At 45.3% G+C, this 14,335-nt stretch overlaps 1 long non-coding RNA gene across 2 annotated transcripts in view; it reads left to right on the top strand.

Annotated features, from left to right (window-relative positions):
• The window catches only part of LOC144597610 (uncharacterized), a 229,899-nt gene that overhangs the window by 133,119 nt on the left and 82,445 nt on the right, over window positions 1-14,335 (top strand). Inside the window, exon 3 of one of the 2 annotated variants that reach the window (XR_013547764.1) lies at window positions 11,395-11,493. The exons of the other annotated variant lie outside the window; for it this stretch is intronic. This is a non-coding gene — a long non-coding RNA (uncharacterized LOC144597610). Of the gene's footprint in view, window positions 1-11,394; window positions 11,494-14,335 lie in introns of those variants that run through there. 2 annotated transcript variants of the gene reach the window in all.

Raw genomic sequence — 14,335 nt, 5'->3', positions numbered from 1 at the left:
CAGTCTGAAAATGAAGCTTTTATTTCACAGAAATAGGTGTTCACACAAGCCTCCAGCTAATCCCATCCATTCTCACGACCTTGTGAACAGCTAGAGCCACTTCCATCCATCATTCACTCCACATTTTAGTGCATTACACATTCAGTGATTCTCTGTGAAGGAAGTATAAGAAAATAACTGCAGATGCTGGTACAAATCGAAGGTATTTATTCACAAAATGCTGGAGTAACTCAGCAGGTCAGGCAGCATCTCAGGAGAGAAGGAATGGGCGACGTGAAGGAAGGAGCTGCAGATGCTGGTTTACACCGAAGATAGACACAAAATGCTGGAGTAACTCAGCGGGACAGACAGCATCTCTGGATAGAAGGAATGGGTGATGTTTCGGGTCGAGACCCTTCTTCAGAATTTACTTCAGTGATTCTCTGCTCTCATGTCTCTATGTGAAAAGTTTTGGGATGTGGTCGCGACAGCATGGAAACAGGCCCTTCGGCCCACCACATCCATGCTGGCCATCAGGTACCCATTTAGACTAATCCCATTTGCCAAATCCCTCTCTAGGGATAGAGGTCTCTCCTGCTGGATCTGATAGATGGCAAAAGATAAGGTTGCTTTAGATCCTTGTGTATGCCTATTGCAACAATCTGCCCATCCCAAGGCACTTCCCAATGCAACCAATGGGAAAATGGGGAAAATATAATGGGATTAGAAGGGGATCAGTGTAAATGGAAGATAGTGGTTGGTGTAGAAGTGAAGCGTTCAGTTTAATTTAGAAATACAGTGTGGAAACTGGCCCACTGAGTTCAGGCCAACCGTCAATCGCCTGTTCACACTAGTTCCATGTTATCCCACTTTCACATCCACTCCTTATACACCAGGGGCAATTGTTGCCTGGTGCAATAGAGAAACATAGAAACATAGAAACATAGAAAATAGGTGCAGGAGTAGGCCATTCGGCCCTTCGAGCCTGCAACGCCATTCAATATGATCATGGCTGATCATCCAACTCAGTATCCCGTACCTGCCTTCTCCCCATACCCCCTGATCCCTTTAGCCACAAGGGCCACATCTAACTCCCTCTTAAATATATCCAATGAACTGGCCTCAACTACCTTCTGTGGCAGAGAATTCCACAGATTCACCACTCTCTGTGTGAAAAAAAACGTTCTCATCTCGGTCCTAAAAGACTTCCCCCTTATCCTTAAACTGTGACCCCTTGTTCTGGACTTCCCCAACATCGGGAACAATCTTCCTGCATCTAGCCTGTCCAACCCCTTAAGAATTGTGTAAGTTTCTATAAGATCCCCCCTCAATCTTCTAAATTCCAGCGAGTACAATCCGAATTGACCTACAATCTTCACATCTTGAGGATGTGGTAGGAAACCAGAGCACCTCGAGGAAACCCACGTGGTTACAGGGAGAACATGAAAACTCCACACAGACAGCATCCCAGGGTCAGAATAATACAATACAATACAATACAATATATCTTTATTGTCATTGTACAGGGGTACAACAAGATTGGGAATGTGCCTTCCATACAATGCAATAAATTAATTAGCTAATCAGTATAAATTTGTACAACCCAGTGAAACAAAATTAGAAACAGTTTTAAAGCAGTATAAATTTCAAGTAGGTCTGTGCCGGTTCACTGTGCGATGTGACCATCCGGCTCAGCAGGACCGGTTCCTAGCAGCTATGGCCCTGGGGATGAAGCTATTCCTGCGTCTGGAGGTGCGGGCGTAGAAGGCCTTGTAGCGCCCCACCATCGGGCAGACTATTGCAGGGGTGTGAAGAGTCTTTGTGAATGCTGGTGGCTTTTCTGAGGCATCGTGTGTTGTCGATGTCCTCCAAGGCTGGTAGCTGTGTTCCAAACCCAGGTCTTTGGCACTGTGAGGCACCAGCTCTACCAGCTGTTGCCCTCTTGTAGGGTGTGTGCCTCCATGTTGTCTGCATCTAGCTGGGAAGGATTTGGGATGTGGTCCTTGCTAACATCATATTCCATTGGTATTTTAGTTGATGGTGCTCTGAGCATTTGATGCTTCGTTTCAAGAGGAAAGGCATAAAGTGTTCAATCTCCCCTGCACATTATCATTGTGGTCATCTCCCTTCTTCTTTGAGTCAAAAAACAAGGGCAAGGTTTCTTTCATGGAAGTGAGCTTTATTTTGTTCACCAGATCACTTTGGCTGGAATCAACTTTCCACTTGCAGACATTAAAAAATAAAATTCAAGTCAGATTGTCAGACTGTCATCGTGGGGCTTTTTCCCACAAAATTGTTGCTCCAGTCGAACAACCACAACGCTACACCTCCCCCCACTTGATGGCATGATTTCAGTCAGATAATATCACAACAGTTTACGTGACGATGCTGAGATTTGGATATATTTCAGTATGCGTATGGGAAAGGCCAGCTAGTAAATGTTGAAGCGCACTAGAATTGTCTGACTGAAACCGTGCCATCAAGTCGGGGGATGGTGTGTTGTGGTTGCTAGACTGCGCCAATAATTCTGCAGAACAAGTCCCACCGTGACAGTCGAACAATTCTATTTGGATTTTATTTTTTTAAAGTCTGCAAGTGGAAAGTTGATTTCAGTCTAAGTGATCTAGTAGAATGATAGAGGCTGCATATGTTGGAAACTTCAGCAAAAAGTCATGTTTTTCATATGCATATCAATGTGCCTATCCAAAAAGTCTCTTCAATTCCACTAACATATCCACCATGATAGCTGGCAGTGCGCACCACACTCTGTGTCAAATAATATTTCCTTGTAGCTAATACCCTCTAATCCATGCATCATGCTGGTAAACCTCCTCTGCACCCTTTCCAAAGCCTCCATATCTTTCCCATATTGGAGCCACCAGAACCAGACACAATATTCCATATGCGGCCGAACCAAAGTCCTATAGAGCTGCATTATAACTTTGTGACTCTTATACTCAGTGCCCCAACACATGAAAGCTGCCCTAGCAGCTGCGGCTTACCTGCAGTCCGTCTGTCGTTGTGTTTTATGTTGTTTTTTTGTCTTAATTGTAGTGTTTAGATGTGATGTTGTTTTTTGTGGTTGTGTACTATGTGGGGTGGGTGGGGGGGGGGTGTGAACTGTAAAATGGTCTCTTCCGAACGGAGACCTGACCTTTTTCTGGGTCGTGTCTCTGTTCCCACTGCGGCCTACCATCGGCCAAACACCAGGAGCTGGCGGCCTCCACCTGGGACCACCTGGGGCTCTGGTTCGCAGAGCCCACGGACCGGATTTACCATCTGCGGAGCTGGCTGCCTTCGGAGGCTGTGGGGCGCTGTGGGAACGGCTGCGACTCGCATTCGGAGGCTCCGGAGGCTTCGGCATGGGCTTCGTGAATATCGGAAGCTCGCAGCCCCTGGGTGGGGGCCGACATCGGGAGCTCCGGCAGCGGCAGCGTCTTCGCCCGCCCCGAATCGCGGGGCTTGGGTCGGCCCACTGCAGACATTTCACTGTCCGGCGCGGCCTGAAATAGGCCACGGGTTTTTCGCTGCCCGGCGGGGGCTTCAATGTCAGGAGCCCCGACCGCCCCGACGTGCAGTGGCAGCGTCTTCGCCCGCCCCGAGTCGCAGGGCTTTGGTCGGCCCGCCGCGGACCTTTCACCGTGCGGCGCGGCCTGGAACGTGGCAACCTCAACAGCCTGACCGCGGGAGAAGACGGCAGGGGAAGAGAAAAGACATTCTGGCCTTCCATCACAGTGACTGGAGGAGACTCACTGTGATGGATGTTTCTTTTTGTTTGGTGTTGGTTTGTGATTCTGTGTGTTATTGCTTATTTTTATTGCTCTTATTGTTGGACTGTGGGTAATCTTTCATTTCACTGCACATTTATGTGTATGTGACAAATAAAGTTGACTATTGACTATATGCCTTCTTTACCAGATACTCTCGAGTGTGTAGCCAAGGCTGTTACTAAAGCTATTAGAATGGTGCTCAAATGCAAAGCTTGCCTATCTGGAGGAGAGAAGACATCATGACAGACCAAGGTTGGAGTTATCGCGAAACATTTATAAATAAATTAAACTTTTCTCTTCCCAGCTCTAATGGCTTTGGTACGAAGTACATCTGCAACAAATAGAAGTTCACAAAACTGCCCATTTGTAGAGGGTTCGTTGTGGGAGGTGGAGGTGGGAGTGGGAGGGAGGGGAGTGAAGTGTAAGGTTCAAGCCCAGGACCTGATGGTTTCAGAAACAAATCTAATGATGACTGCAACAGGACGGCACAGTAGCGCAGTGGTTGAGTTGCTGCCTTACAGCACCAGAGACCCAGGTTTGATCCTGACTACGGCTGCTGTCTGTATGGAGTTTGTATGTGCTTCCCATGACCATGGGTTTTCCCCAGATGCTCCGGTTTCTTCCCACACTTCAAAGACGTACAGGTTTGTAGGTTAATTTGGCTTTGGTAAAAACTGTAAATTATCCCTAGTGTGTAGGATAGTGCTGTTGTTTGCTGGTCGGAGTGGACGGTGGGCCTAGGGGCCTGTTTCCGCCCTGTATCTCTAAACTAAACTAAAACTGACTGCAGGAAAATAACTGCAGATGCTGGTACAAATCGAAGGTATCACAAAAGGCCTGACCCGCTGAGTTACTCCTGCATCTTGTGATAAAACTGACTGCAGGTGAGTGTGGACAGTCTGCACATTGATGGCCCAGCACAGCAGCAGCAACTCGGATGCAGTCTGAACCCTAGGTAAAAATCCAGTTTAACAGTGTGAAACATCACACAGGCTTCACGGATCTGCACTGCTGTCAAGAAGGATGAAGACTGGAAAATATTGTTCACACCTCACAAAGAGTGAGCAGAATATACACAACTGTAGATGGATTATATGGAGGAAGCAAATATTAAACGACTGCATATCGCAAACAGCAGATGCCAACAACACCACCGCAAACCCTATTCAAAGGAGTGTTGCAATCTCAGAAACCAATAAAAATGACTTTATTTTATTAGGTGCCTCTGATATATGGAGACACTGATTAGCACCGACAATTAATTCTAATGTTGCACCATCAATATCCCTAAGTTATTTGGACAGTTTATCTCCCTATGCAAAGGCTATAGTTAAGTGAAGTTAAGTTGAGTTAAGTTAAGTTTATTGTCACGTGTAATGAGGTACAGCCGAAATGTTTTTTGTTGCATGCTATCCAATCAGCAAAAATACTGAAAATAATTACAATCAAGCCGTCCACAGTGTCCAGATACCAAATAAAGGGAATAATGTTTAGTGCAAGATAAAGTCTTCACACAGAGAGTGGTGAGTCTGTGGTCTTCACACAGAGAGTGGTGAGTCTGTGGAATTCTCTGCTACAGAAGGTAGTTGAGGCCAGTTCATTGGCTATATTTAAGAGGGAGTTAGATGTGGCCCTTGTGGCTAAAGGGATCAGGGGGTATGGAGAGAAGGCAGGTACAGGTTACTGAGCTGGATGATCAGCCATGATCATATTGAATGGCGGTGCAGGCTCGAAGGGCCGAATGGCCTACTCCTGCACCTATTTTCTATGTTTCTATGTAAGTAAAGTTTCTATGTAAGTAAGTAAAGTACGATTAAAGGTAGTTCAAAGGTCTCCAATAACCTAGATGGTAGGTCAGGACCACTCTGTGGTTGATGATAGGATGGTTCAGTTGCCCGATAACAGGTGAGAAGAAACTGTCCCTGAATCAGGATGTATGCATTTTCAAACTCTGCACCTCTTGCGTGATGGGAGAGGGGAGAAGAGGGGGTGAGACTAATCCTTGGTTATGCTGGTGGCCTTCCCGAGGCAGCATGAAGTGTAGATGGAGTCAATGGAAGGGAGGTGGGTTTGTGTGGTGGTCTGGGCTGCGTCCACAGCTCTCTGCAATTGCTTGCCGCCTTGGATGGAGCTGTTCCCTAACCATGCAGTGATGCATCCCGATAAAATGCTTTCCACAGTGCATCTGTAGACGTTGGTGAGTGTTGTTGGGGACACGCTGATCTTCCTAAGCCTCCAGAAGGCTATAGAGCCTGAAGCACTGTGAGAACGTTGCACACAACTCACAGCCGGGTACATTGTAAGCTTTGCGGACATTACAGATGTGTCACAGGCACCGTTTTATTGGGATGCATCGCAGCATTTTTCCAATGACCTTTCCAAATATAGAGCCACAGGGCCAGAGAAAGACACAGTACAAAAACAAGTCGTTCAGCCCATCCAGTTTGTGGTAACCATCAAATACCCATTCTGTTTATCCCAAGCCTTTCACAACCCCATTTTATCGCTTCGTATTTCTATCAACGCCACACTTTGTCACTGAGCATCTGAAGTTTTCCTTCTAATTTACTCTATTGTGAAGAAGGGTCTCGACCCGAAACGTCATCCATTCTTTCTCTCAAGCGAAGCTGCCTGTCCCACTGAGTTACTCCAGGTTTTTCCTATTGTGAGACCCTCTATGTCCAATCTTTCAAAAGTCTCTGAAATGTTATTTTTACCTGCACTCATCTTTATAACCACTCGGTAAATTTATTTCTAACATTGAACAGTCTGATGTAATGGGGAAACATTGTTGTAATGTTCCTATTTAGGCTGCATTAAAAAAGGACTAATCTCTGTTTCTTGTTTAAGATGCGCTGTTTCCTGCTGTCATGATCTTGTGTAGCATTATCTGCACTATAAACCCCTTTGTTTAGATTTGGAATAAAAACTTGTCAGGGTTTCAATCCTGCCTCCCACTAGTGTGGTTTATGACTCCGTCTCTCCAAAACTCCTGCACTCCTTTCAACTCTGCTGCTGCTTTTTAAGCACAGGCATCTTGTTGCTTAATGCTTATTATTAATAGTAGATCAAAGTATTATATCTAACAAATAAAGCATTAGATGATGCTAAACCCTGTGTAAATAGGCCCAATCATCAGGGGATCTCTAATCCAGCTTCATCTGAAAATCACACTTGACACGACTCCTTGGGGAAAGTAAGTAATGTGCCTGAATAACAGGTCAAATTATTAACTCATTTCTAATAAACTGGGTGGCACGGTGGCGCAGTGGTAGAGACCTGGGTTCGATCTTGTCTACGGGTGCTTGTTTGTACAGAGTTTGTACTTTTGAACCCGCGTGGGTTTCCTCCGAGAACTTTGGTTTCCTCCCACACTCCAAATACTAACAGGTTTGTAGGTCAATTGACTTCGGTAAAATTGTAAATTGTCCCTATTGTGTGTAGGACAGTGTTCGTGTGCGAAGATCGCTGGTTGGCACACACTCGGTGGGCCGAAGGGCCTGTATCTCTAAACTAAACTATTATCTCTAACAAACATAGAATGATATGATGCTAAAACCTATGTAAATAGGCCCAATTTTCATAGGATCTCTAATCCAGCTTCATCTGAAAATCACATTTGTCAGACTCCTTGTGGAAAGTGAATAATGTGCCTTAATAACAAATCGAATTATTGATTATTTTCTAACCTTGGCTTTTCGATCATCTCTGATTTTAATCTACTTATCCATGGTGGATGAGTTTTGAGCTTAGATCTTCAACGCTGGCATTCCCAACCAGAACCCCTGAGAGTCCATAGCTCCTTCTCTTTTAAGCTGCTCCTTCAAATTTGCCTCCACCCTTTTGGCCTGCTGCCAGATTTGCATGAATGATACTGAAGCAAATCACCTTGGGATGTTTTATGACACAGGATGTTGTAAACAGCATTCCATCTCTGTACTTCACCTGTCAAAAAACCCATTATCTTTTACTATTTCATCACAAACTGTAACATAAAATCAATGTGTCATGTAAAAATCAAGAAGGCAGAATATTGGGTCCTTAGTGAAGATGTTGTGGTTTGGTTTAGTTTAGTTTAGAGATACAGTGTGGAAACAAGCCCTTCGACCCACCCAGTCCGTGCCGACCAGCAATCACCTCGTACACTAGCTCTATCGTACACACCGGGAACAATTTACAATTTTTACCAAAGCCAATTGACCTGGAAACCTGTACGTCTTTGAAACGTGGGAGGAAACTGGAGATCCCAGAGAAAACCCACATGGTCATGGGGAGAACGTACAAACTCTGTACAGACTGCACCCGTGGTCAGGATCGAACCCGGGTCTCGGGTCCTGTGAGGCAGCAACTCTACCGCTGCATCACCGTGCTGCAACCTTCTTCACAAATAGATGTAAAAGATCCAAAGATCCACCATTTATTTCTCAGCTAAGATTTCTGCATAGACTGACCATTTCTTTCATTGCTGTTTGTGGGAGATTGCTGACTGCCCTGATTCCCAGATTTTCGCAATGATGATACTTAAATGGCACTTAATTGATTGCAATTGGCAGTTGCTATATCCTTTATTTCTGAAAGATATTTTAAAGTAAAATGTCTTTCCATCTTTAAGTACTGCCTTGTTTCCAAGTTTGAACCTGGATATGATTCCCGAGGGGGGGGCAAGGGGCCGCCGCGCACGGCAGAAGCTCCCCGAGGGGCGCGGCCTACATTGGGAACCATCCCCCGCGGCCGAACGCAAGACAGGGCCACCTGAGGTCAGGATCAACTCTGGGTTTCTGGCATTGTGAGGCAGTAGCTCTACCAGCTGCACTACTCTGCAACCCTATATTCTATGCCACTCGAGACCTATTGTAATGTGTTTGACTCTTAACTGCCCCTCAATTCCATGGGACATTTGGGGATGGGAAATGGATGTCAGCCTTGGCAGCAATGGTCAAATCTCATGAATAAATATTTAAAAGATATCTGCTGACCAGCACTGGTGTTGCAGTGTCTCCATTGTTATCAGAGTAAAATTACAGCAGAAATTTCTATTCAGAGTTGATGTTGGAAATTATGTGGATGCAAGATTTCATGATGGATCATCTTGATGACAAGCACACGGAATATCAGGAGTGGTGTATGGAAAGCATAATATCATGTAATGGCTGATGGATGTATTATCCTGCAGCTAAAATGTAGCCAGGTTTAGTTTTAGTTTTGTTTAAATTAGTTTAGTTTAGTTTAGTTTAGTTTAGTTTAGTTTAGTTTGGTTTGGTTTGGTTTAGTTTGGTTTAGTTTAGTTTAGTTTAGTTTAGTTTAGTTTGGTTTAGTTTAGTTTGGTTTAGTTTAGTTTAGTTTAGTTTAGTTTAGTTTAGTTTAGTTTAGTTTAGTTTAGCGATGCAACATGGAAACAGACCCTTCAGGCCATCGAGTCCTTGCCAAGTATCCATCACCCACCTGCCTCAATTCTTTGTCAACCCTCGTTTGTATCCACTTCCTCCACAATAGGGGCAGTTTACAGAGGCTATTTAACCAATAAATCCACACGTCCTTGGAATGTGGGAGGAAGCCGGAGTACCGGGAGGGAATCCACGTGGTCACCGGGAGAACGTGCAAACTTAACACAGACAGCACCTGAGGTCAGGATTGAACCTGAGTGCCTGACGCTGTGAGGCAGCTGCTCTACTATCTGCGCCATCCTGTATATGTTGCCCCTTAGCTTACAAAGTGTATTTCCAGCACTTTTGGCATATTTAGGATGAGGAGCATTGCTCTATGAATACTTTGAAGAGCTATTGTTTTTGCTTGGTGAAAAAGAATGGTAATGGTAATTGGACTTGTTCTTAGTCATTACCTGTATAAGTACAAATTTGATTTCATTTGAATACAATTAGAATGTAAATATTCTCTTTTTGCTCTCCCTTTCCTTATCGTTTTGGCTAATTGGCTTGGTGTTATTATAATAGACTGAGAGAGTTCTCAATTTCCACATATTACGATAAGGAAATGGCATTGACCTTTAAAATCTTAATCTCTTCAAATTGCTCTGGAATTTCCTGCAGGAATTATTAACAAAACACAAAGTGCTGGTGTAACTCAGTGGGCCAGCCAGCATCTGTGGAAGGAATGGACAGATGGTGTTTCGTTACGAGACCCTTCTTCAGATTCACAGATGCTGCCTGTCCCGCTGAGTTCCTCCAGTGCTTTGTGTTTTGCTTGTGTCTCCGAAGAATGGTTCAATGTTTCAATGGTGCCGTTATTGTCACCTGGGCAACGTGGTGAAAATATTTTCTTACAAACAGTCCAGTACAGTATTGTCATACCTTAGCACATCCATGATGAGTAAATCATACACAAATAGTCTACTGATCCCACATGCACGAGGCACCATGTTTTGGCACTATCCAAAATCCAGTCCGCGCTCTAGTTGTTCTGAGCAGTGCCGGTTCCAGGCGAGCCCCAGGCTGCTGTGGGGCCTCCAGCCGTCGCCTTCCCTTGGACGTATGGATCAACCAGCGAACCGACGTCCCTCTCCTCGCCCATGCACCTTTGTTCCCTGGGGCGCCTCCCGCAGCCGACCACAAAGACACAATAGGCCAGACCCTGGTTCCCTCTTCTCTCCTCCCGGCCTTGCTCCTCCTCGCTCATCGTGTCTGTCGTCATCACCGGCTCCATCCTCCCAGTCTCTGGTCTTCGGGGGAAGAGCAGGGGCCTGCTCTGCGGCTACCCCTTACAGGCCGCGCGCGGTCTATCCAAGTAAGGATAGTTGTTCAAATTCACAGAAGGGACTCAGTGGAGGTAGTTGGATTTTTAGGACAACTCTCACAGTTCAATGGTCACTGATGCTGATGGTGTTTTTAAAAAAAATCAGTTCTAAAACTTCCTTAATTAAATGAATTTATCTTCCCCAGCTGCTGTGGTGGGATGTGAACTGAAGGCTTAACACAATGTTACTGCAGGCCAATGTTGAGCACACCAGGTTTGCATTATAAATTTCCATCATTAATTTGCAAATAATTTTTTAATAGGGATAGTAAAATTAAAATGGGAACTGCAATGTCTGTGAGTACCTGAATAGTTATATATATATATATGAACTTCATAAGTTCATAAGTTCATACGGCCTTGGAGCAGAATTAGGCCATTCGGCCCATCAAGTCCACTCTGTTATTCAATCATGGCTGAGTTATCTTACCCATTCTTCTGCCTTCTCCCCATAACCCCTGACACCCGTACTAATCAAGAACATCAACAGTTTTCTCTATGATAATCAGAAGATGTTGTATTCGTCTGACAACTTTACCAGGGAGTTGCCAGCACAAATGTGGACGTCCAAATTTATAAAAGGTGAACTTGCAAACGGATGCAGAAATGTCAACATACTATATAGAAGCAGGTGCTGACTCTGTACAGTAACAAGGATCAAATGCTCAATTAGATAAAAAATTAAATAAACACAGTTTACCACACAACAACACAAAAGGTTCAAACATCTTTTCAAAGAATTACATCTGCCACAGATGTTTGCAATAAATTCTAAAGAGAAACACTGTGACTAATCTAAAGATAAAGTGAATCCATGATGAAACTCAAGCTGTAAATTGGAAACATCTTTTTTTCCCTGTTTCTCTAGTCATTTCTTCAGTGTATCTGTCCACAGGCTTATCCCGAGAGATCAAAACATTGTTGGCCGCAGCAGCACCGGCAGAAAGCTCTAGTGAACTTGCCAGAACCCTGTTCAGGAGCAGATACCCTCATGGTAAAGACATCTGGCATTTTATGTCTTTTCATTTCTTCGCTGTCCTAGTTAATTTTGTTCTTTTAACCCTTTGCCGGCCTAGTAGAGTTGTCGTACTGGCTCAAGGAAGTAAACCTGCACAAGAATGGTGTTCTATGTATCAAACGGTGTTTTGATGTCCAATGGAATCACAGGGAGAATGTGCAAACCCTATGCAGACAGCACACAACATCACGGTTAGTAGATGTTTAGTTTAGTTTAGTTGAGAGATACAGCGCGGAAGCAGGCCCTTTGGCTCACCGAGTCCGTGCTGACCCGCGATCTCCGCACACTAGAATGATCCTACACTGGGGATAATTTACAATCTTTACCGCAGCCAATTAACCTATAAACGTGTACGTCTTTGGAGTGTGGGAGGAAACCGGAGCACCCGGGGAAAACCCACGCAGTCACGGGGAGAACGTACAAACTCTGTACAGACAGCACCCTTGGTCAGGATCGAACCTGGGTCCCTGGTGCTGTAAGGCTGCAACTCCACCACTGCTCCACTGTCCCACCTCCATGATTGAACTCGAATCACTGAAGTTGGGAGGGGGCAGTCGTCCATGTAATGCCACCCTGCCACCCCTTTACACCTTCAGGAAACTTGGATGTCTCTTCAAAGACATTGGATGTCTCTTCAAAGATACATCCTTTTACTCTGGGGCGAGGACCTCTGGTCCTAGACTCTCCCACCAATGGAAACATCCTCTCCTTATCCACTCTATCCAGACCGTTCACTATTCAGTAAGATTCAATAAGATCCCCCCTCATCATTCTAAACGCCAGCGAGTACAGGCCTAGTGCCTTCAAACGCTCATCATCTGTTAACCCAATTATTCCCGAGATCACTCTTGTAAACCTCTTCTGGACCCTCTCCAACGCCAGTACATCCTTCCTCAGATATGAGGCAGAAAGCAGCACGTCGGCATAGAGTTTGCACATCGTTCCTGCAACCAAGTGACCAAATTGATTCTCAGCTTGATTTTCTATGGTGGCATCTAACTATCTGAGCATAGTATGTCCCCAACTTAAATTCCAGCAAAATGCTTACCTGCTCTTCTAACTACATAACCCAAGTTCCGGTCAATTTGTCCAGTGTCATTTGTGGCTCATTTGCTAGCACTCACTCCTCCGAATCAGACAGCGCTGCCTCAATAATTCACGCCTGTAAACCGCGGTGATGCCCCAGTGTGTTCCTCAGGAAGTTCAGTTCTCATGGAGGTCTACTCTACCGCTGTGCCACTGTGATGCCCTTCCTGCTGTTCCCCGTCCAACTTAGTGCACACCTCCTGATGTCATCGGCTCCACAATGGAGATACAATGGAAACCGGAAATACAATGGAAACTCTGCATCCCAAACTCCCAGATCATGCCCTCCTTTCCCTGCATCTGATAGAAGGTCCGTTTCTCACAGACAATGCCTGATCTGCTGAGCGTTTCCAGCCCTCTCTGTAACATCTGTAACAACAGGGCGACACGGTGGCACAGCGGCAGAGGTGCTGCCTTACAGCGCCAGAAACCCGGGTTCGATCCTGGCTAAGAGTGGGCTTGTATACGCTGGAATTTAGAAGGATGTGAGGAGATCTTATCGAAACGTATAAGATTATTAAGGGGTTGGACACGTTAGAGGCAGGAAACATGTTCCCAATGTTGGGGGAGTCCAGAACAAGGGGCCACAGTTTAAGATTAAGGGGTAGGCCATTTAGAACTGAGAAGAGGAAACACTTTTTCAGTCAGAGAGTTGTGAATCTGTGGAATTCTCTGCCTCAGAAGGCAGTGGAGGCCAATTCTCTGAATGCATTCAAGAGAGAGCTGGATAGAGCTCTTAAGGATAGCGGAGTCAGGGGGTATGGGGAGAGGGCAGGAACGGGGTACTGATTGAGAATGATCAGCCATGATCACATTGAATGGCCTCCTCCTGCACTTATTGTCTATTGTCTATTGTCTAAGAGTGCTGCCTGCATGGAGTTTGTGCGTTCTCCCCGTGACCGCGTGGGTTTCTCCAGGTACTCCAGTTTCCTCCCACATTCCAAAAACGTACAGGTTTGTTGGCTATTTGGTTCCGGTAAAAATTGTAAATTGTCCCTGGTGTGTAGGATAGTGCTCGTGTACGGGGATCGCTGGTCGGCGCGGACTCGGTAGCCAAAGGGCCCGCTTCCTTGCCATGTCTCGAAGCTAAACCAAACTAGACTATCTGCACTCTCCCTTTACACACTTTGTAAAAGTTGAATGTTTATACTTTGTCTGGGCAGGTGGAAAAACTCAGGTCACTGGGTGCTTGTTGCTGCGCCACTTGTTTATTGAGGATAATTATTTTGTCATTCCCAGTTTGTTGTGGATAAAACTCACTGACTGCATGGAAAATTAGCTTAATGGTCCTGTAAATATCACCGATACCAGTTGTAAATAAACAGAGAGCTTCCTAAGTCCATATTGTGCCACATGCACCTTCACTGTTCCCTTATGGGGACTGAAGACAGCAGGCTCCTATGAACATAACAGTCAGGTTAAGTACATGGATGAAAGAAAGGCATAACTTTCTCAGCCTTGGAACCACCCAAATGGGTGAGCAGCTACTGAAGAACGGTTGAAGAACGGTCACGGTTATCCGCCTCACACGGCAAGATCCCATGCACAACCATGTTATAACGACAAGATAAATGGCTTCTCATCATGTGGGCCAACAGACTAATGTTCAGCAAGAAATGGAGGGAACTAACCTGGACGGACAAGGGCTGATGAGGGATAGTCAGTCAGCATGGTCTTGTACGTGGGAAGTCATTGCTCACAAACCTGACTGAGTTTTTTGAAGATGTGACCA

Source organism: Rhinoraja longicauda, chromosome 10 (assembly GCF_053455715.1).
Source record: "Rhinoraja longicauda isolate Sanriku21f chromosome 10, sRhiLon1.1, whole genome shotgun sequence".
Lineage (NCBI taxonomy): Eukaryota > Metazoa > Chordata > Chondrichthyes > Rajiformes > Arhynchobatidae > Rhinoraja > Rhinoraja longicauda.
This window is presented reverse-complemented; position numbering and strand designations above follow the sequence as displayed.